We start from the raw sequence: 23,149 nt of genomic DNA, 5'->3' as shown, positions 1-23,149 counted from the left end.
ATGCTGTTTTTATTAACTGCAGAGCGAATTTATTCACAGAAAAATAGAATGCTGCCGTTTTCATGAGAATAAACGAACGGTTTCTGACATATCAAAGTGGACATAAAATGGCATATGAGAATAGGGGCACATGTTTCAATCAGCAGTTTGAGAATTCGTTTATATAGGCGCATTTATAAACCACACAGACTAACTGAGCTAACGGTGCCGGTGCGTGAGAAGCAGGCAGGTGCTGCTGCGTTCAAGTGTTTCAGTTTTTTTTATGAATTTGATTAAAAATAAAGGCGCCTAGCCCGGCCCGTGTCCGAGGTAATTACACAGTCGTTGGCCCGAAGCCCTAGGCCCTCGGGCCAGGCCGACCCGAGGGCCTAGGGCTTCAGTGCAGGGCTCTAATACACACACAAAGGCTCACAACGACACTGTGACAGCATATGGTACCAGGTAACATCATAATGTACCTCTTAGCCAATAGTGATGCCAGATTTAAATTCAAATGCGGTGCAGAGATTTAGGCAGAAAATTAAAATTTTAACTAAGATGCACTAAAGTGCTGAATTATTGACTATGTGTGTCTACAGCACGATTAGACACCAATTTATATAGATTATCAACAAAAAAAAGCTGATTTGGGGGTGACTTGCTCTTTAAGGAGAAAAGAGAAGAAAGAAAATAGAAAATGTAGATTTATAATCTAATTTTACCCACACTGACACTGTCCCTCTAAAATGCTGTCAGCTGTTCTGCTTAAAGGGAAACTGCAGTTTTAGCTTGCTTTTAGCAACTCTTCCGCGAGAATCCCAAGGCGTTCCCTGGCCAGCCGAGAGACAAAGTCCCTCCAGCGTGTAATTCACAGCATACCTCTAAAACAACGTTTAAGGGTGTTTTGTCATTGTGTGGACCAGCTAAACGTCCCCACAAAGTGGAAATGTCCACACACTACAGGTTAAAATTTAAAATGTGTCCATTTAAACATATAAAGACAAACACACACACACACACACACACACACACACACACACACACACACACACACACACACACACAGCCAGCAAATTAACACCTTCAGCAAAACTCATTAAAAGCCTCCTTCTGCACCCTGACCTCATCACCGACTCAAATTACTGAACGCCACTGATAACGGTCCTCCCCAGATGTGATGCTGAATTAACTACTCTGCTTCCGGAGAGGGAAAGGCTCAGGCATGCACAACAAAAGCTGTCCTGGAGGCCACCAGAGGTCAGAGTTTAGATCAAAGTAAGAATATTTATGAATTTTAATCAAACCTATTGTTATGAGAAGCTGATTAAAAAGTAAGAACTAAGAGCTGAGTAGATTCTTTCAGTTAGTTTGGGGCTATAATTAACACTGGAGCTCAAAGCAGTAGCCTGTCAAACATCTCTAAAACATAGCATGAGCAAAAACTCCTCCTGATGGAGCGCTCCATCAACTACGGCACCAAACACAGAAAACAACCCCTAATGGTGGCGTCCAGGCCGACAAACTCACAAAGACCGAAGGAATGTAGGATGTGTTATCAGCTGTGCTTGATAAGGATTTTCCACCCTGAGCTAATGGTGAATTCAAACATCTGTGGTTCCAAAGCTTTCCTTACACAGTGGAAAAAGATAACATCTTATAAACAAACATCTTTCACTTCGTTTACGTCTAGGTACGGAGTCAGCTGGCTTCCTCCTTGTGTTTTTGATGTTTAGACATCATTAAGCCTCACATTGCAGAGTGTGTGTTGCTGTCCTTGTTATCTCAGTAGGATGTTTCCGGTCTAAGACCAATAAGATGGAATGCAGTATACAAGTTCCTGGTGAGAGTTAAGCTAGGCGTGACCATTTTTGACAAAATATAAATCCCAAAACACCAAAAGAGGGTCTCACTTCATTTTGTGAGCTGCTGGACGAACCCGAACCCTAACCGGAACAAGTTCAAAGCTTCTCAACTTCAAATGTCCTCTCAAAGGTCATGTCAGAAACGGGAGACAAACTTTGAAAGGTTCAGTGACACAACTGCAAGGGTAAACTGTGAATGGTTTGAGGAACAATCAAGACACGGACTAAATAAGAAAGTTAGTAACTTGTGCAACATTTGCATAAAACTGGTTGTAAAGGGTGTTGTATGTTTTAATTCAGTGTGATCCCACCTTAAAGCTGCATATTTTCTTGCAGCGACTTTCCTAGTCTCAGAAACTGGCTTTAGGACTACAGCTGGGATGCCACAGCAAAAAACAAACAAAAAAAACACCACTCAACCATTTTTTGTATTGATTTTTTTTTGTGTTGACCTTGGTCATGACAACCTTGTGCTGATGGATGAGTGGTCGACTATTGATGGAAAATGCAACTATAGAAATACAAAATTTACTCAATTTTGAAACTGTTTTAGCATCCAGCCCTAATCAGGCCTGAGCTGTGAATCAGGACCAGCGTTAAGAGCCTGCATCAGTAGAAACCTGCAGGACAGATGACCCTTTGAACGCCGGCTCCCATCCTGCAACATTGCGCTGTGCCTGCAGTGCAGAGTGACTGGCGACTGTCACATCAGTCTGATTAACTGCTGCATGACTGCCAAAGTCAGAAGCCTCATGGTAGGCAGATGTTGGCAAAAGCTGGGCCTAAACTGAAGCCAAAAACATGCATCCTTAAAGCTTTGGCTTTCTCTGGCGTGCAGAGCAGCACGCACGCACGCACGCACGCACGCACGCACGCACGCACACACACACACACACACACACACACACACACACACACACACACACACACAAAATCTCAATCTCTTCAGTTGTAACTTTCTAATCTGCACATTATCGTTCCTCCACCGCAGTCAGCTTACCCCGTCTAGCTACACGGAGAACACATCGACTGCTCTTGACTTACTTTGTAGGGATCAATGGTAATGCCATCATTATCTACCGCCGAGCTGCGCGGCGTTTAGTGCTGAAGCTGACGTAGCAAAGATTAAGGCTGCAGTAAAAGCGAGCGACGTGAACACAATGCAACGGTACCCACACCGCTGGAGAAATTGAAATTATTTTTATTGATTTTGCTTTGTTAAATACTTCTTTACAGAAATCTTGAGGGAAATGGTTGTTTGAATTAGTTTTCAATTATTTTTAAAAATAAAGTGAATAAAAAACTCAAGGTACAGAGGCGCTGACCAGCAAGCTGATGACTCAGACATATAAAACAACCGTTTGCACCATGTGCATAGAGCAAATTACATCTTGGTCAGCAACTTGCTGGTCGGCCCCATTAATAACTCATATTGCATCACTACAGCACAGTCCTAACTTGCTCGTCGTCGTCGTCGTCTTCCTCCGCTTATCCGGGTCCGGGTCGCGGGGGCAGCATCCCAACTAGGGAGCTCCAGGCCGTCCTCTCCCCGGCCACCTCCACCAGCTCCTCCGGCAGGACCCCAAGGCGTTCCCGGACCAGATTGGAGATGTAACCTCTCCAACGTGTCCTGGGTCGACCCGGGGGCCTCCTGCCGGCAGGACATGCCCGAAACACCTCCCCGGGGAGGCGTCCAGGTGGCATCCTGACCAGATGCCCAAACCACCTCAACTGGCTCCTTTCGATCCGGAGGAGCAGCGGTTCTACTCCGAGTCCCTCCCGAATGTCCGAGCTCCTCACCCTATCTCTAAGGCTGAGCCCGGCCACCCTACGGAGGAAACTCATTTCGGCCGCTTGTATCCGCGATCTCGTTCTTTCGGTCATTACCCAAAGCTCATGACCATAGGTGAGGATTGGGACGTAGATCGACCGGTAAATCGAGAGCCTGGCATTCTGGCTCAGCTCCCTCTTCCCCACGACAGATCGGCTCAGCGTCCGCATCACTGCAGACGCCGAACCAATCCGCCTGTCGATCTCCCGATCCCTCCTACCCTCACTCGTGAACAAGACCCCGAGATACTTAAACTCCTCCACTTGAGGTAGGACCTCTCCCCCTAACTTGCTCAAGATGATGAAATACAGATACAGTCAGCATCAGATTTAATGTCATTCTATAGCTAATTCCCAGTAAGATTATGTAAAAGTGTAAGAAGATAATTCTCCAGAAAGAGAATTAAACTGAAAACGTCTGGATAAAGTACGATCACCTGAGATCAAAAGAATGACAACGGCAGCTGCTGGCCGAGGAAAGCTGGGGGGTGCTGCCTGTGATATCTCAGGCATTAGAGTGCTAGAGCGCTTGTGTAAATGTTTGAGCAGGCTCTACAAGCACTGACATCTCGTTTGGACGCCTCACAAAATTATCATTTTAAGGCTGCAATAATAATAATAATAATAATAATAATAGCCTTTATTGTCATTGTACAGGATACAACGAAATTGGAGTGCACTGAGCTGAGGCTGACTTAACATCCACTGTAGCAGGATTTTAAAATGGAAACACTGAATCTGAGTCACCGCCTCAACGAGAGACAAGGAAGTACAGATGTAGCAGCTGATTAATGGATGAAAGGTGAAGCTTCAGCTGAACGGCATATCCTGCAACAAAAGCTGAGTGGGAAGGTGTTTGGTTAGCATCTTTCCGTCGTGGGGAATCACAGCTTTAGACAAATCCAGACTAGGGATGAACCAACAGGATCATTTCAGGCCGATTTTGGATATTACTACTGCTGTTGTGGTTATTTATCAATTGATTGCAATTTAAAAGCGCGGTATAAATAAAATGGTATGGTAATGGTTGTTACACTGAAATGCTTATTGTTTATATACTGAATCGATATTTACAAGTTGTGTATAAATGTTCAAGTTTCAGAACAACAGAGTTTGCATCCAACAGAGCCGAAGAGCTAATGACTAATCTGAGCACAACCTAAAGTTTTGCTTGCATCTAATGTAGTCACTTCTAAAACCAAAGAGTGAGGCAATTGACCACTTAAAATGCTCTTCTGCTGCACTTATCTCTGGATCATGCCAAGAAAATGTAAAATTAAATAACAAACTGCAATAAAGGCGACCATGAAACTGTCTCGACTGTATTAAAAATAAACTAGATGTAAAAGTCCGCAGTGATTCTAGTGTCACGATGCTGAAGGTAAGCTCATCAAACATTGATGCTTGGTTTTCTTCACCCAAACAATGAATCTTCTTTTAAATATTAAATTATCGGTAGAGCTACAGGAAAAGTTGACAGGCTTAGATTGAACATTCATAACACGCCATGGCAGCTATTCAAAGAGTTTACAGCAAACTGGTGCTCAAATCAGAAGAATGACGCTAGGACGGTGAGTTATGCTGCTATAATAACACAGAAAACCAAATTACGCCTCTCTGGGGCTTAATAATGTGTTTTCCACAGGAAGAGCACATGCCAAAGTAAACAGTTTTACTTTAGATACTGCAGAGTACATCTTATGTTTCACTCATTGTGGAGGTTCCTCCAGCCATTTCTCAGTGTTAGTATTTATTTTTTTCCACATGCTGGTTTGTTATTTCATTTTGTTGCAATATTGTAAGATGTTTACTAATGGGTGCACACATTTAATAATTTATCTTATACATAGTTTATTTGATCATTAACTATTTTCATTTGTATTCCTGAGATTGGATGAACTGGCAGAGAGAGGGGACACGCCCAGTGTAACTCCAGGCAGGAAGTGGAACATTCCATCTGGCTCCTGGAAGCAGGGGACTTGATAATGAAGAAACCAGAAACCAGACGTTCTGAAGCTCTAATTGAGTTCACCAGATTTTGTTAGGATGCATTAGTTAAACTTTTTTTGTGGTAGTTATACTTTGTTGACTTAGTTTCCTAGGTTTATTTACTGTTTGTCTTAGTGTTTCCCCTGTCTCTCCCCTCCTCGTTGTCTGTAGGCTAGCCTGTGTGTATAAATTCCCCTGTGTGTCTCAGTTTTGGTCAGTCTTGCTTGTTACTTTTAGTTAAGGTTATTTTTGTGGCCATTTTTTCCTTTGGGCCCAGTTTTGTTTTGATTTTGGTTAATTATTTATGAAATAAATGGAGAAGATATTCTTTATATACCATTGTCCTGGAGTTTTACTGCTCGGTCCCTGACACTCGTGCATCAAGAGATTGTGCACGAATTTCTTTAAAGCACAGTCTGAGAGAAATAGTCCAATGTTACTGGAATCTCGCAATGAGCGTCATTTAAAAATAATAATAAGTGAAACAAGCGCAAAAATTCTTGCAAACAGCAGCGGTGGGAACTGGTCTCTTTAGGAGCACACTTAAAGAATCCTCAAGCCATCAAAGACTATGTTCCCCTGCTGTATTTGTCTTTGGAAAGAACATTTGGGCCTTGTGCTCACACTATCCTACCAACAATAAAACAAAAAGGTATGAAGGGTTCTGAGATTTCCCTGTGGAAGTGCTGGGAAAAAAGAAAAACTCCAGGCAGCTGCAGGGGACGGTGGAGTCACAGAGCTGTACATGGGGAGCAGCTGTCATAGCCACGGGTCGTCGCTCATCTGCAGAGGGCTGACTGAGCATCGGCGATTGCACACGGGCAAGCCACAGAGGTTCATCTGGAGCTGTGAGGTGTGATTAAAGTCAAAACGAAGACTTCTAAATGTGGAAATCTGACTAATCTAACCATTTTGTTTAAGGTTTGAAAGTTTGTAAAAATTTCATCCAGTTTTTTTTTGTATCTGCCATCCAGTCAATTGCCCCGCTCTCCCTTTCTTTTACAATCTGCCATGGCATCTAGTGCATGGTGCTACTTCCTGCTTTTCCTTCATTATCTGTTACCTTCTAAGTCAATACGATCATTATGACCCCTGAGGAGTGTGACGACCCAAGAATGGGAGCATGTTAACCTTTAGTGCAAATGTAAAAAACTAGTAAAAAAGAAAGCAAGAGCGATAAAGATAAGCCGAGGCAGGCAGAAATTCTCGTTTGCAAACAAACATCATACAGGTGAAGACTTCACTTGCAGAACACCTTTTTAAACAAGCCTCGTCAGATAGAGATGTAGATAAGCAGAGAGAGAGCTAACCGAAGGAAGAGAAGGGGAGAAGGAATGAGTTCATAATGACAGATGGGCCTGGGTGCCTTCCAACCTCCAAAGCTGCTGCAATATGACAAAGATTACACAGGGGAGGGTAATTCTAGGTGAACTGTGTGCTCGCCGGAGTACACAAGTTTTTTTTTAATCACGGTCAACTGATGTTAAAGCAAACACAAAATGCATACAAAGATCAGAAAAAGGACCTCTTGGTGCCAAAAGAACAAACTGGATCACGCTGGCTTCACGGGAGAGCGTCTTGGTGCTGCGGCATGGGCAGCCCAACGGGGGGACGACTACGAGGAGAGTCTATTCTGCACTGGCGAGGACTCGGAACATCACAGCCAATTAAGAGTCAGAGGCAGAGCAGATGTATGGAGAAATAAGATTTCCCACTCACACGTTGATCTAATGAGCTTTCATAAACCTTTGCAGAGACGAAGCGGACTTTTACATTTTTATTTGGCCTTTCTTCACCAGAAACTTCCAGAACATCCTTTGGAAAAACTGGAGCGTTTGTGAAAACCTTCATTATAGTGAAGCACAGAAAATAAGCTATGTTTGTTATATGCATCAGTGCAAAAACAGATCTGTGAGACGAAGCTTTCAGCAGACGAGGAGAGCTGTGCAGCCAATTGTTGTCAGTGTGGTATGAAAAACACCTTTTAACTGTTTTCCCATGCATTTCCTACTTACACTCAAGGTTATTGATTTCAATGTTATAAAATGAGCCGCTTCTTTATTTAAAGGTATACCATTTCTTGAGAGAACGCACATCACCTGCCTTATTTACTGCAAGGATTTTATGTTAAGAAATGATGGCGGTATAGTGATTGTGGTCGAATCATTATACAACTCCAGTTTCAGATGTGATCTGTAAATATAAACAACCATTTTTTTGTTTGCTAAAGCCGATTAGCTATAACGAATGAGGTAGAAAGTTAAATGGTTCAAATTTGTATCCAGTTGTCTGTCTAATACAGTACAACACATTTATACAACAAGTTTCAAACAGGAGAACTTGTTTGAAACTGCAGGGAGCGTCCCACCAATCACAACTGTTCTTCCTCAGTTTGCAGAAGCAGACCACAGGGGTTACAGATGAGAGTATGGTGTTTGTCGATTTTCATTGGCTATTTGATGCACCAGTCAACTATAAACTGCACCACAGTTGGTTCTCAGTGCACACCTGCTATTTTTCTATGTATTTTTTGGGCCATGAGTCTGCAATAAAGGCTACTACTACTACTACTACTACTACTACTACTACTACTACTACTACTACTACTAGAAGAAGAAAGTATCATTTCTATAGTGCCTCTCAAGATAAAAATCACAAGGCGCTTCACAAAAACAAAAAATGTAAAAAATATTAAAAAAGCATTTAGAAAATGTTTAAAAATATATTTAAAATGAGCAAAAATAGACAATTGTGATGAAAAAAAAATGTTAAGAAAGAGAGAGAATAGGAAAGAGGGAAATCAGTGGATCCTAAGGAAGGTGGAATAGATGGGGAGAGCAGAATACTACTACTACTACTACTACTACTACTACTACTACTACACTCCGTCTATCTCATAAATGAATAATGCTTCATCACCCCTCTCACTCTCTGAAACAGAAACGGAAACTAATTAAAAAAATTACTGGTTGTTAACCCTCTCAGGCTCAAAATAAGTTTTGATAAAAGGACGAACAACAAAGTCCTTCAGGGGTACTTCTGTGTTAAAAAAATGCTCATGAAATACGTATGTGGAGTAACCAGGAAGGTAGGTTTTAACGTTGAAAATCTGCAACGCCCACCTCCAGAGGGTTAATATCGGCCTGTTTTTACTTATCAGTCCGATACGTTATAAAATGCCTAACATCAGCCGATACCGATATTGATGCCGATTTATCCTGCCTCTCCCAAAAAACGTAATAGAAAAACCATCAAATTCCCTTTCTTTTAGTCAATTCGTTACCATTTCATTAGTCTTAAAAATAAACTTTAATTCATTTTAAGGCACAACAATGGAATAATCTTCATTATTACTTGCTGTATTTTTTGCTAAGTCTGCTTTTTTGGTAAAACCTAGTGAGATTTGGTGGCTCTAATTACCAGGAAATTAAATTTAAAAGCAAAAAACATAAATAATAAAAGACAAAAGGATGTTAAACTGTCATATTAGTAAAAATCTTACGTTTTAAAAATGTTTTATTTTGTTTACTTTTCATCAATAGCCAGTTCTGTGGATTTCTACAGCTGCAGTCAAGGGCAGCAAAATAACCCCACAGGCTGCACTTTGAAGCCCCGTGAACTAAAACATTCAACGTCTATCTAAAATGTCAGTGTGGACGCCGTGTTTTTATCACTTTCCCACCAGAGCTGCTGCAGCGCTAAACCCTGAACTCCCTGTGACATGCCGCATAGTGAACAGGTTTTCAACAGTTTTTATTATTGATGGGGCAGAAAATCCAAGGGGTGAGGGAGAGGACAGAACCAAAAGGGTGAAAATTACATCCATAGCAATGAAAGAAAAACTAATAGCTTTCGAAACATGTTCTCACAAACAGTACGTGATATCTGTGAGGGTGCACGCACCGCTTTTGTGTTCCAGCTCGCCTTTTATACCCACAAATAAAAGATCTGACCAAGCTGCCTCTCAGTCGCTTCCGATGTGAATGCAGGATTAATCGAGGATGTCGGAGCTGCCGCTGATATCTGAAACGAAGATACTGTATCTATTCCGACAACAAGCCACGGCGTTAACCTTGAGAAGGGAGGAAGGAAAATTCAACAGTATCCCTGAGCTGGGGACATGTAGTGCGAAGTCAACAGTTTCAGCTTGTTAATGTTTGAAATGTGGTCTGGCTGAACATCGTGCATATTTAAAACCTGTAATAAAGCAATTAAAATAATCCCTCAATAATTTTAAAGACTTAAATTTACCAGCCTTCAAAGAACTGGTTTTGCCTTTCCCTATCGGGGGGACCTCCACACTGTAACGCTACAAACGTCTGGTCCGAGTCAGACTTGTTCTAGACTTTCTGCAGAGGACTGCAGTGCAGGGAGACACTTTATCTTCATGCATCAGCGTTTGTCAGATTTAGCCCTGAAACCGATGCTTCCATATCACCAGTCTGCATTCATAAAAGCTGTTGTCAACATCAACTGTTTGTGAATGCGCTCGTCAATACTAGACTGGCTTTTATGATGCTGCAACAATCAAGATCTGCGCAGAAATGATGAATTATACGTCTGTTAAATTAAAATGTAGATTCAGTTCTCCCAACACACAAATCAGCTGACAGGATTAAAATTATAATAATAGGGATAGACCTGTTAATCTGGCAGATGTCTACAATCTTTTAAGTACATCGCCATCAGCTCAAACACATCTTTAGTAGAGCCAATTTAAAGCTGGGCACTAAGGTTGGGCGATCTAAAAAAAATTTCCAGGCAATATTTGTCAGTCCAAAGAAATGACAGTGGTAAAAGGTCTGTATCTGATACAGCACCTTCTAGAGTCCTAGAACGCCCCTCAAGTGCTTCACAAAATCAGTCATTCACACAACGGGAAGATAAATCTGCACGAGAAATGTTGTGTGGGCCTCTCACTGCATGGAGCACTCCACCAATTACAATTATTCTTAATCAGTTTGCGGAAGCAGGCCATGAAGTTTCCATGAGCCACTGAATTTCATTGGCTACTTGATCGACTATAAACACAACCTTGACAACAGAGGGCGGTACTTCTGACCCATCAGAAAACATTGGTACGAGTGTCCGCCCCTGGGACTGGGAGATCAAGGTTCAAATCTCAGTCGGATCATACCAAAGACTTCAAAAATGGGACCCGTTACCTCCCCTGCTCGATGTCCAGCTTTAAGGAGTTAGATTGGGGGTTAAACCGCCAAAGATTTCCCGAGCGCAGCCACCGCTGCAGCTCACCACTCCCCACGGGGATGGGTCAAATGCACAGAGGTAATTTCACCGCTTTATGACTAATGGGACTTTACCTTTAATAGCTGATGATTGTGCCACAGCAGAGGGTGGGTAACCCTTCACCTACTGGTTAAGGAATAGTTCACTCAAAGACTTGCAGCTAACATTTGGATGCTAACGAGAATTATGAGAAATGCATCAGAGCAAAATGTTGAATGTTTTCCACTGCTTAGGTTTGATTGTGTACACAAAGCTATTTATTGAGACCGACTATTTAATTGGAGTACTTTTATTTGACTTCTAGTGAGTTAGACATTATTTTGTATTTCCGAGTGGTTTAACTGAAGTGTTTAGGGAAGTCCCGATCTTGATCCCAAGATCGACTCGGGCAGATTTTTTCATATTTTTCAGTGATCGGAGATCAGCAATTATAAGTGACGAGTCTTGCCGATCTTCCGAAACAGACTATGAGCACGTTAGCAAATGCTACTCCCGTAGAGGGCTCCTTTTCCTGTGTGATAGTCTTGCCCTGTTTAAGGTCCAGTTTTCCAAAAGAAGTCAGCCAAATGGAAGACTAATAAAACAGCTTTTTACATATCGCAAGATGTCTGGGACACTTAACGGATTGCTCCGCTCTCCTCGCATAAATATTTCAGCTTTATAAATTACAATAGTAAAGGAAAACTATCGGATCGGGACTTGAAATGGGATCGGATTTGATTTCAACGATTGGATCGGAAGTCTAAAATGCTGATCGGGACATCTCTAGTGTTTACAATATCTGCAGTTAGTTGAATCCTTGATTATTGGAATCATAAGACTCCTAGCTTTCAAATGATGTGTATTATATAGACGAACATAGAAAAAGTGTTGCAGAAAAGATGCTGATTTTACATAGAAGTTTGCAATGTTCCATCCGCGAGGTTAATTCTTAAACATAAAAAATAATCCACGAGAGGCTTGAGTAATCGCTGATGATTGAATAATAGCCCAACCTTATCGGGCACTCATCGAACATCCAGATAGAAGTCTCAGGAAAGAGGAGTTTGTTGATGCTGCTGCTAGGTCAAGTGCACTAAATAGTTTTATTCATAGTTTACAGGAAGTAAAAATTAATAATAAAAAGCAAAATAGATTGAAAGCGCTTTATATTTTGCAGATGTGTTTTAGCATGTTGCTTTTGTTTTCAGCAGTTTTATTTAGTTTTTCTATTTTTTTCAGTTAGATTTTTTTTTAACTCCGACGCTGTATTTATAGAAAATAAATGTTTATTTACATCCCTGAAGAACATCTCACATGTCAAGTCTTTTACTCATCAGGAACTTCGGTGCTTAAATGTGTGCAACTGGAATCTGACCCATTCATTACCACAAATCTAATTACAGGCAGCCGTGTGCTGTTCATTTAACAATTTCCGTTTGCATAATTATCTTAGAGACTGAATGGGACAGAAGAGTGTAAAGCCTCTCATCGAAGTACAAGAAATATCTACGACTGTCTCCTGCTTGCTTATCTCTAGTGTTAGAAAGTTATCTCATAGAGGGATTCGATTGGACCTCTCAGAAAACCTTCATCAGATGTACATCTACAACCGTTTTTAGTCTAAGGGTTAATTCCATTACATGGGTACCCGCTTTAAAAAAACTCCTCTACTTGCCCTAAAGTATACAACAGTGTCTGACTGCATTAATGAATCCATATTTATAATTTAATTGTGGTAAAAGTGAGAAAGTCCGTCTCAAATATTCCAGCCAGCTGCTCTGTCAGCTCTGCTAAGATGAGACATAAATAATTAAACAAAAGTCTGTCATTAATGAAGATCCAGGGACATTTTAAACCCAAATGTTATGTTTTGATGGACACAGCTGGTCTTAATTAGTTGCCTGGGACACAAATAGGGTTGTCACGGTAACCGGTATAGCGGTAAACCCCGGTAAAAAAGATGACAATAAAAATAACCATCCAGTTTTAAAAAAACTATATTATCTCGGTGGGTTTACCGTGGCCGCGGTTTCGGCGCGATGACCCTTACCAGCCACCGTCGCTTCAGCTGAAGTTCCCGCGGCGCGCACACGCACTTTTTAGTTTGCAACGGCACCAAAACTTTGAAGCTGAAATAATGGCCGAAGGAGGAGACGGCTGCGCCCAGGACATCCATCAGCCCTCAAAGAAGACTAAATCGGAAGTATGGGCATATTTTGGATTTCTGAAAATGCTGAGGGACAGTTAGTAGAAGACGGCTATCCCGTTTGCAGAACGTGCAGGAAACAAGTGTCTGCAAAAGGCAGCAACACTTCGAATCTAATGGCACATCTGCGTGACCATCACCCACGTCTCTACAGCCAGTGCAAGGTAAGTTAACATTAGCATTTTAGCTTAAATGCATGACGTGAGGACTTTTGGCTGAGGGAGAATGCAACGAGTCACTATATACTGCAGCCGCAGCGTCCTCTGCCAGCATTTAAACCGTGTCACGGACACCCTGTTGCTGGATGAAGCATCTTATTTGTTGATGATGAAGAGAAATATACAATTAGTTCCTTGTCATTGATTTGTTTACTTATTCAATGCCATTTATACTTGAACGTTTGGATTTGATTACATAGTGTAGTAGTTATTTTAGTAATTTGTTTAAAGTGGCTATTTATTTTAAATACATATTTTTTTAAGGTTGACTTCAAGTCAAGTGTGGACTGGAGTTTTAGATTTTCATTTTGATAATGAAGAAAACAAGTATATGAGAAAAAAAGTGGTGTTTCTTTGATTTGTTTACATATTGTTTATGTTTCGAATGTTTGGATTTGTATCATTTAAACCTGCACTGACTACTGTAACATGTTCCAGAAAAATAAGCTATTTGTTCCTTTACTTGTGAAAAGTTGCACTTTTGCTAAGGCTTTGTGTTATTTTAGGTTTAATAAACACTGTTAAACCTTTTCAGAACTATTTCAGTTTGTGTAGAACAGGACTATCAATGCTTTCTGAACATATGCAACACCGTTTAAAAAATACCGCGATAATACCAAAAACCGTGATAATTTTGGTCACAATAACCGTGAGGTTAAATTTTCATACCGTGACAACCCTAGACACAAATGTGCTTTACCTGGAGCAAAGCTAACCAGGCTAGCCACAGGAAAGACGGGAACAAAAAGAGGTGGTTTTTGTTTTCCACAGTAGAAAATAAGTGTCATGTTCACTGCTGCAGAGGTTCTCCTGTGTCAAAAGAAATGTCTTTATTTATCTTACAATGGTGGCATCATACCATATCAGACCAATGGTACCATCAGAGACTGGACTTTGAATATGGACTTAAAGGAGACATATTATAACTTAGGGCTGCACAATATATCGAAAAATTATCGTCATCGGGATAACGGGACGTGCGATAGGCCCATCGCAAAGCACGTCAAAAACGGCGATAAATGTTTGGTTCAACATTTCCATCCGTGTCATACATCAACTTTTTGTAAACCAGCTCTGTTTTTTACGCTGAAGTATTATTTGACGACACTCGTGCCAAGTTACATACACCTCCTGTCGTCGCGTTCCATGAGGACACGCCGCACGTCCGGTTGGTTCTGGATCTGCGCGTGTGTTCGCTCACACGTGGCCTACACTTCTTGTGTACAGGCACACCTTTTCTGCGTGGTGGTGCCACTGGTGTGTGTGGCACTGATGAGTTGCCGGGTGATTCTAAATGTCCTATGACTGTGACTCCACGTTCGCACATTGTTCAAACTACTGCTGTTGTTGATGGTGAACGGTGGTTAGTTAATACCCCTGCTCGAGAAGCGGATGTTTTCTATGAGCATCATGGTGCGTCCACATGTGCTGTGCTTCCGTCTCAGACCCTATGGGTGACAGTTCCACGTAGTGCTGTGGTCCATGTAGGTGAGGTCTCTCTATATTACTTGGATCCTGGTGAGCATAAGTCTGTTGTGGAGTTTCCTCCTTTTTAAGATAACATCTTGTTTGCTCTTTCTCCAGCTACGGTGGATCGTGTTACATTCAGTGGTCCGACCATGGTTCAGATGGGTGTGGTGAACAGAGTGCTACGTGAGTTGTCGGCAGATCCTGGTCTCAGGTTTCAACCAGTGTCTTACTCGTGGTCCTCCGCTGATTCTGTCGTGTTATTCACTGAAAGCCTAAACCTTTGTTTGTCTTTGGGGTTGTCATTGCTCCTGTTCCATCACTTCTCCACACAGCTGACCTCTCTAGAGGAGTCGGTCCGCAACGTCGGTGGCCACCCATCTCGAGCTCTCGTACCGGTTGTTCGTGCCCAGGTGCCTCCACCTGTGCTGGCCGGTCCTGTACTTCCACCTGCACCTCCTGCGCCTTTAGTTAGGCCTTCAACTTCGAAAGGGGGGCGATCTCATTTGTCCAGATTCGTCAGTCCCATAGTTCTCCGTTTCAGGTTACACAAGTTTGTTTGTGCATGGTTGTATTTCCTGTCTATACATGACGTGCAGACTTTGGGTGACTTGGGATGGTCATGCTGTGGGTTCCTGGAGTCCTTTATGGGTTAAGTGTTAACAGTAAAAGGGAGTATTCCACAAACTGTTGTGTTTATCCAAATTCCATTTTTATTTTTATCTACTAATCTCTAATTCTTTATGGAGTATATTCACATATAGGTTTGATTACTAACATCACTGATTTACATTTTAATGTCTCTTTATATTACTAGTAGTTACATTATTAATTCTTTTAAAGATATATTCACAGATATACATTTCTGCATCATTTCATTACAGCTGATTTCTTTTTGTCATTTCTATTATAATCCATATTATTTTGATTTTTACCAGTTATGGGCTACAGATTATTTTGCCCTTCTGTTTTGATAACATGTTTGCTCCAATGCATTGATTTTCCCTTACATATATTATAGGGTTATGTTGATTTTGTTCTTTTTGCAACACTTTTCCAGTACACGTAGGTTACTGCATTCATTTCTTTCACCTGAACTCTGTTCACATACTTTGCTTCACATAGCACATATAGGCACATATAGTGCTAGGTTTCTTTTATTTTGTTATTTTGCATCAGACGCAATCTATGTGTGTCTACACTGAAGTGCCCTGTGTGTGTGCTCTTCTCCTCTCCTGGGTTTCGCCTGTGGACGTCGCTTCCTGGGAGGACCTCTACACCATCGCCTGATTCGGTTGCCTGCTGCCTGAGGGTCCGGTTCGCTTGGGTCTGGACATCCTGTGGTTCCTGCCGTGGTTGCTGGAGTTCTACGGTTCGCCTGGGGCCTGGTCCAGTCCCTGCTCATCTGCTTCCTTCTTGAGGATAATAAGTGGAGTTATCTTTTTAAGGCCTAGTCCACACGTAGCCGGGGTTTTTTAAAAACGAATATCCGCCCCTCCAAAAACTTGCATCCACACCACCACGTTTAAAAAAGAAAAACTGTCCACACGTACCCGGATAAATACGTTGTTAAGGACATGCCAGACCTGTAGGCGGCAGTACTTCCCCCGTTCTTAACCTCGTCCTTCGTCTGTGGTCTTCCGCAAGGAGCAGTAATTCCACTTGCAAAAACAAACAAGCAAAAAGCGCTTGGACAATTGATGGATCGGGTAGTGACAGAGCGCAGCTCTGAAGGCTTCCATGATGCCGGCTAATGTAAACACAGGTCGCACACGTGATGTCAGCATTTTTTGTCGCGGAAAGTGACGTTGCGGACCTTAAAACTCCGGTTTTGTCCGTCCACACGCAGACACCCAAAACGGAGAAAACGCAGATCTTCACTTTGGCCGGAGTTTTTAAAAAGATCCGTTTTCGTGTGAAAAAACTCCGTTTTCGTGTAGATGACAGGCCGAAACGTAGAAAAATATCTACGTTTTGGCAGATCCCCGGCTACGTGTGGACAGGGCCTAAGTTTGGGGGCAACATTGACTATTCTCTGGTGTGGGGGGTTGCTTTCCTCACTCCTGTTGCCTTTGCCTGGAAACTAACTTGTGCTTCCTCGACTGAGTCCTTAGGGCCTCTGGGACTGTGCAATGGTCCGTGGTTTCTGCCAGGACCCCGTGCCCTTGCAAAGGGGGGATATGTAATGTCCACAAATGGTCAGTTTTTAGGTACTGTTTTAGGTAATGTTACTATACTGTTTGACCATCCAACATCTGGTCAAAAAGGAGACACAAGACTGCATGTGTTCCCTTTAAATCAGCCTGCTTTCATCCCACCAGCTGGAGTTCAGAGCCTGCAGCTCTGACAGAGATAATGAAATGTCAACAATAACATTCTCTCCTCAAGGTCCCTCACAGAGCACCCTTTTATCTAAGACTTCTTGCTTCACAGAAGAAAGAAGAAGATTTTAAAACTAAATATGAACTTCTAAGACTTATAAGATAATCATTAAACGTTTGTTTATTGCTACTTATGATAATTAATATAATGAAATGCTTTCATTAAGCTGTGCTCAATGATTGATTGCATGTTTATTTGACAAGGTCATCACCATTTGCACTCACACAAGGACAAAGTAAGGTAAAGTTAAACCCATGACACATAAATAGCCTTTACCCCAGATCAGAGCCTCCGGTATCAAAGAAGGGTGTTTCTGAGATTCTTGGTAATATCGCTCAAACTTGCCAACCTCTGGTTGGCTACACAATCATAACATGAGAACATTAAAACCAGATTACTCAGGTTTTCCTCAGTTCTAGAGAAAGCTTCAGACCGGGCCACCTGGAGCAACACCTCTTTAACCACCAAAGCTTTTGACACGTCGTCAAAACCTTTTTGCACCTGCGAAGATGATAAAGCAAATGGTTCCTGCAGAACGAGCTGATATTGTTTAGACACCTTAAGAGTCCACCACAGACACGTGGTTCCATCCATCTGTCATGTCCCGAGGCATCTCTGGACTGAAGGGTCAGGTGCCACGGTATTCTACAGCCCTTCTGTGCCAGAGGTCATCCGACCTCTCTGACCTTTGGATCCACCAAGAGGGTCTCTGAAAACGGGTGAAGTAGACACATAGATAGCGTCTGATGTGGTTTTTGATAATAATCAACTTCATAGCTTAACGCAAACCAAATTCTTTTACATCCAGAACTCATCTCTCCTAGATATGGAAGTTCTGACTAACATCACATTCACACATAGGTTCCATCCATCACAGTAAATGCTTAATTAACTTGTCATGTCTTGATTGTTGGTAAAATAAATTCTTACTTTTACAAACCTGACTGTTTTCTGAATCAAAACGAAGTGTGTACAATCCCCTAATAAATAAAGAATCCTAGCATCTTCTGATTAAAGCACAATAAAGACCAGGCAGGACGATATTTTATATTTAGATAGAGTATCACAGCTTATTGGTCATAAGTAGTGGTATATATATATATTGAGCTCTTAAAGCACTCAATTTACCAAACCCTACAATTTCTTCCATAGTATTCAGTCAGCTTCGAATGGTGAGTTGGACATTATTTAGCATGTCCTAGTTTACTGTGGCTACAGTTATCTTCTGGATTTGACCATGAAGAATGGTATTTACAACCTGTGCAACCAGGTGGCAGGAGTACAACATAACTTAAGAGTGCTTTTAATATCACTATATATTCATATATTTCACAATGGGGTTTTTCTCCAATACTGTGCAGCTCTAATACAATAGATGAAAACAGTCCGTATGAATAAAAACACAATGGCTTAGGGCTTGTATGAAGCTACTGTTGGTGAACAGCCGATGTTGCTTGAGGGATCAGCAGCAGTGATGACTAGGAATCCGTTGATGGGAGCAGCTGCTGTAAGTTATTATTACCCAGAACATGCAGTCAAAATCAAGCTACTGAACAAATGTTGCAAGTGTATTTACCAGCACAGACAACAATGTGCCAGACAGAGGTGATGGGCGCTGAGACCAAACTAGAGATGCTCATCGATGGATTTCAATCAGACATACTTTCTTTAGTTTGTCCATGCTCGCTGGAGGGTTTTCAGAGTTTCTTTGGACCCTGGCTGATTTTCAGAGTAGTCCTTGTACCAGACTATTTTTAGAGGAAGTGTATTGCTTGCTAAGTCAATTAACACAAAAGTTATGAATAATTCAAGCATAAAAAGGCAGCTAATTTATGGAACCAGCAGCGCTCAGTTCATAGCAGAAAACTTGGCAAGGAAAACATTTTTAATTGTATCTTTAGGCTAGGGCTGCACAATATATAGTAAATATATCGTTATCGCAATATCAACAAGCACAATATGCATATCGCAAAGAACAGATAAATATTGCAATGAATGGTCAGCTCAAATGTTTGCTACACATAATGCATTCTGTCAGTCAAACGGAAGTATCATGTTTGTTTTTTAACAAAGCTAATAGAGCTCTTCACCCATTTGGCCAATTGGGTGGGTTCTCATAGGTCAGATGCCCGGCCCCGAGGCGGACGGCCCTTAATTTTGATGGTTAGCAAACACCTGAGTTAGCTTTGTTAGCTCTGGGATCCAGTGAGTCCCTTTTCTTTTTCATTTCTTTTTCCCTTTCCTCACATCTTTTGCTTTTCTAATTTTAATGATTTTTTTGAATTTCTTTGTTTTTGATTATTTTTGTTCCTGAGTTAAGTTGTTATTTATCGCAAGTAATATCGTCATCACAATATTAATCATTGTTATCGAATATCGTAGGTTTTCCTAATATCGTGCAGCCCTACTTTAGGCATTTTATGCTTCTTGTTTGCATTTCTTTAGCTGCATTTTTGAAAATGTCAGATCGACTCAAACAGTCTAGAACTGATTTCATAAGGTGAAAAGTCTGGATAGTCTATTCCCGATTACTTATGGTCTGTAATTCAAGCCAATCACATTCTTTCTTCTTGTTTTTTAAAGGACATAATAATGATCCATAATAGTGACGTATGCTTTCAGGGGTGCGCTCACGACGCAGCGTGTCCTGCAGAAGCGAGCTGTCGTGCAGTCTGCCTTACTGACATCTTGTGTCACTGTGCCACCTTTCTGGAGTTCTCAACAATCTGGCCGAAAACCGCACAGTGTGATGCCGGCAGAAGATGCAAATACATCCTTTTTCTCTATTTGCTCTTGACTCAAAGATAGCCCTAGTAAAAATAGTCCAAAGCAGTTTCTAATGAGTCGTCAACACCTTAGTTTCGCCCAGTAGCATAAACTCCCCGCCCACCAAACAGATAGAGCGCTGTGATTGGACCGGAATCAGACTGTCCGGGGCTGTGGAGGTTCCGATGGAACGTGGCTAGACTGACATGCAGAGCAAAATTCTTTTGCTTCTGCTACTGACGGTCTGGATTCTAGGCTAGGACAGCACGTCATTTTTGATCAAGTTCAAGTATATTTTTCCCTCACAGGATTGCACCTACAAAATTTCACAGGAAGTCGCTTAATGCACCTTTCCCATAAATCGGTCCCTCGGAAAGTTGCGAAAGCCTCGGTGCAGTCTGCAAACCGGAAGCAGGACTCCAAATATTTGCCCTGACGGCCGAGCCTGCGTGTGAGGTTTCTGCTGATTCTCTTTCTTAGCATCGACACCACTCTGTGCCAGCCTTGCACGGTTAACTGTTGAGCTAAAGGCATAAATGGGTCTAGTTAGTAAGCCAAACCAGATGTAGACAAACAGCCAACATCTGGCTGAACATGAAGTGATTTAAGTCCAGTGGGTACCGTCCTTTATCTCCAACAGTAGGTCTTTCATGAAGACAGTATTAATATCTTCAAAGCTACTGACATTCCTTTCATGTTATTTAAAAATGACTCTCTTTGACTGGAAAAATCGGAAGTTTCTGGAATAAAAACTTGAGTCACACTTTATCATAAAAACGTATGTTGAAACGAATAATATGGTTGCTTTTCCATCGTGTTAAGGCATCAGATCCGGTAATCCTTCCTCAGATCATCCACAGAAGGACCCGACGCTTCTGTCCTCCACAGAGAGAACAGCTGTGGGTAGCACAGCAGAATTAACAGGCGAGCACAGAAATGGTGCCATACTAACTTACAAATCCTCTTGTTATCTCGCCGTAGCAGCCATGCTCGCCCTGTCCTCCGAGAGCTCTTCTTCTCCTCCTGCGTCGGCTGGCAGGGTCCACAGCAGACTGAGTCAGCCTGACGACAGCTGCCAAAACCCCGCCAGCCTCATCCTCCAGACTCTGATGGATTGTGGGAGGGGAGTCGGGGTGATTAGCCCCTGACGTGGGAAAATGATTGCAGCATACCACCATAAAAGCGATTGCACCCGAGTGTCAGCACCTGGCACACGCGCTCCTTTAAGTGGAGCTCTTTTAGACTTCCACGTGCATCAGATTCAAACTCGGCACGTGTGCAGAAGGAAACGATGCATCAGAGAACTTAAATTCAAAAATATGCACAGTCTATACTGCAACCTTTGCTTCACTAGAAGATTTTTGCAACAAATGAAGTCACGTTTGCATCCGACAGCGGCTGTGCAAACATTGTTTACTATTGAAGTCAGACTAGAACTCACATCTGTGTCTTTTACCAACAGTTTTCTCCTCTCACAGCTACTAACGTATTAATCTGTGCTAGACAGAAATGTCAGTCCCATTATTGATTCATTTCTGGTTTGATGCAAAGCAGAAGAAAACAGAATCCTGTTATCCATTAAACATCAAGCACAAGATGTTCCAACTTTTTTTAAAAATACATAAATAAAAAAATCTTTGTTTGGAGGCAGCGCCTGAATCTGTGACTACGTTCACAAAGCTGCGTGGCGTAACACCAGGTAGATGAAATCAGGTCGTAAAGCAGAAAATAACCTCACAACAACATCTGGTCTCACAGGATCTCCCACAGCAGCACCTTTTCTTACGCTCTTTACAAACAGTTTGATTAGCTGGAGCTGAAAGGAAATATAAAATATGATTCTTAATGGTGCTATTGTTTTTCTGAACTTTATGGTCTTTATCCCTGTAACTGTTGATTTTACATTTACTTTACACCGCTGTGGCGGGTGATTGCTGCTAAATGCGACCACAAGGACAAGAAATCTTTCAGAGAACGTGTGACAGCGACTCTCCTGAGAAAAGGATCAATACTCCTGTCGACAATGTAGCAATCCTGCCATGCGTGGTGCATATTAATTCACATTATGGTCCATTTGGAGTGAAAGTTCAAAAAGCTTTATGATGCAAAGATTTTTTTATGTGTAAAAGCACGAAAGTCTTACTTTGTTCTAATCCCACGCTGATGTGAGAACACCAATAAGAACTTAATCCAGCTGCAGCTTCTTGCAGATATGCTTTCACTGAGTCTCTGAGTCTGCAGCCACTTTACAAAACTATCTAAATCTGATGTGAGGAAACTGCTGCCAAGTCTCACACATGCACCGAACCCAATAACAAACGATAACAGCTGATAGTAAACATTACCTCTCTTGTTTGGCATAAGGGTGCACAACATAATCACAAGCGTTCAGCCGAGGAACAAGGAACAAAAACATCTGAGAATCACTAGTGTGTGTTTGCTGCAGCAGAAACTGATGTTTAAGCAGAACGCCACGAACAATCTGGTGTTTTCTGATTAGTATTAAATATATTTGACTCAATTTTTGATGTTTGTCTGAATTTTGGTGATTCTGTCTGTGCTCTTTAACTTGGGATTCCCATCTAATACTTTGAGAGGTAGAGAGGTAAAAAGTGGCTCAACAAGTCAAATGTTTGCATGTAGTATATGAACACGTGGTGTCTGGAAATCAAATCAAATAATAAAATGTATTTACTTAGAATTCGTTCCAATATTTTGTTTGTAGCTGCAACTTTAAATATTGAATAATTTAGTGCAAAAGTCCATGTTTGGGCAAAAAAACCCTGATGTGACTGAAAAACGTAATTTGCATGGATTAAACTTGTATTTTATTATTTGCAGCAACAGTAACTCCATAGAAAATAGCAGACAAACTAGCGCTTATGAATCTTTGGTGGTTTAAACTCACATTTATTGAACGGGATATCTAATTGATGCCTACTTAAAAAATAAATAAAAGTATTACAGAGTGGACGCACGTCAGTGGTGGTCCAAGTGCAGCTGGACTAACTACACCGGCTGGCTGATGTGGCTGAAATCAGAACGAAGCAGACCCCGAAGCGGCCGCAGAAAGCAGCCGAACTGCCTTGATGTCCCGATCAGAATTAAAATGAGGACATCATGTTTCAGTGGTGAAGATGAGAGAAAAGACATAAGCAGCCATATGTCTCATTTGGCCTGTTAGCCAGCAGTGGTCACAACAAAATGTATTTACTCAGGAG

The 23,149-nt window shown here is 41.7% G+C and overlaps 1 protein-coding gene across 2 annotated transcripts in view; it reads right to left on the bottom strand.

The window, feature by feature from the left end:
* Positions 1 to 23,149, bottom strand: part of extl3 (exostosin-like glycosyltransferase 3) — a 33,879-nt gene that overhangs the window by 10,489 nt on the left and 241 nt on the right. The window contains exon 1 of one of the 2 annotated variants that reach the window (XM_015947520.3): positions 20,885 to 23,141. The exons of the other annotated variant lie outside the window; for it this stretch is intronic. The gene's annotated coding sequence lies outside the window, so the exon portion shown is untranslated. Of the gene's footprint in view, positions 1 to 20,884; positions 23,142 to 23,149 lie in introns of those variants that run through there. 2 annotated transcript variants of the gene reach the window in all.

Source organism: Nothobranchius furzeri, chromosome 2 (assembly GCF_043380555.1).
Source record: "Nothobranchius furzeri strain GRZ-AD chromosome 2, NfurGRZ-RIMD1, whole genome shotgun sequence".
In the NCBI taxonomy this organism is placed as follows: Eukaryota; Metazoa; Chordata; class Actinopteri; order Cyprinodontiformes; family Nothobranchiidae; genus Nothobranchius; species Nothobranchius furzeri.
This window is presented reverse-complemented; position numbering and strand designations above follow the sequence as displayed.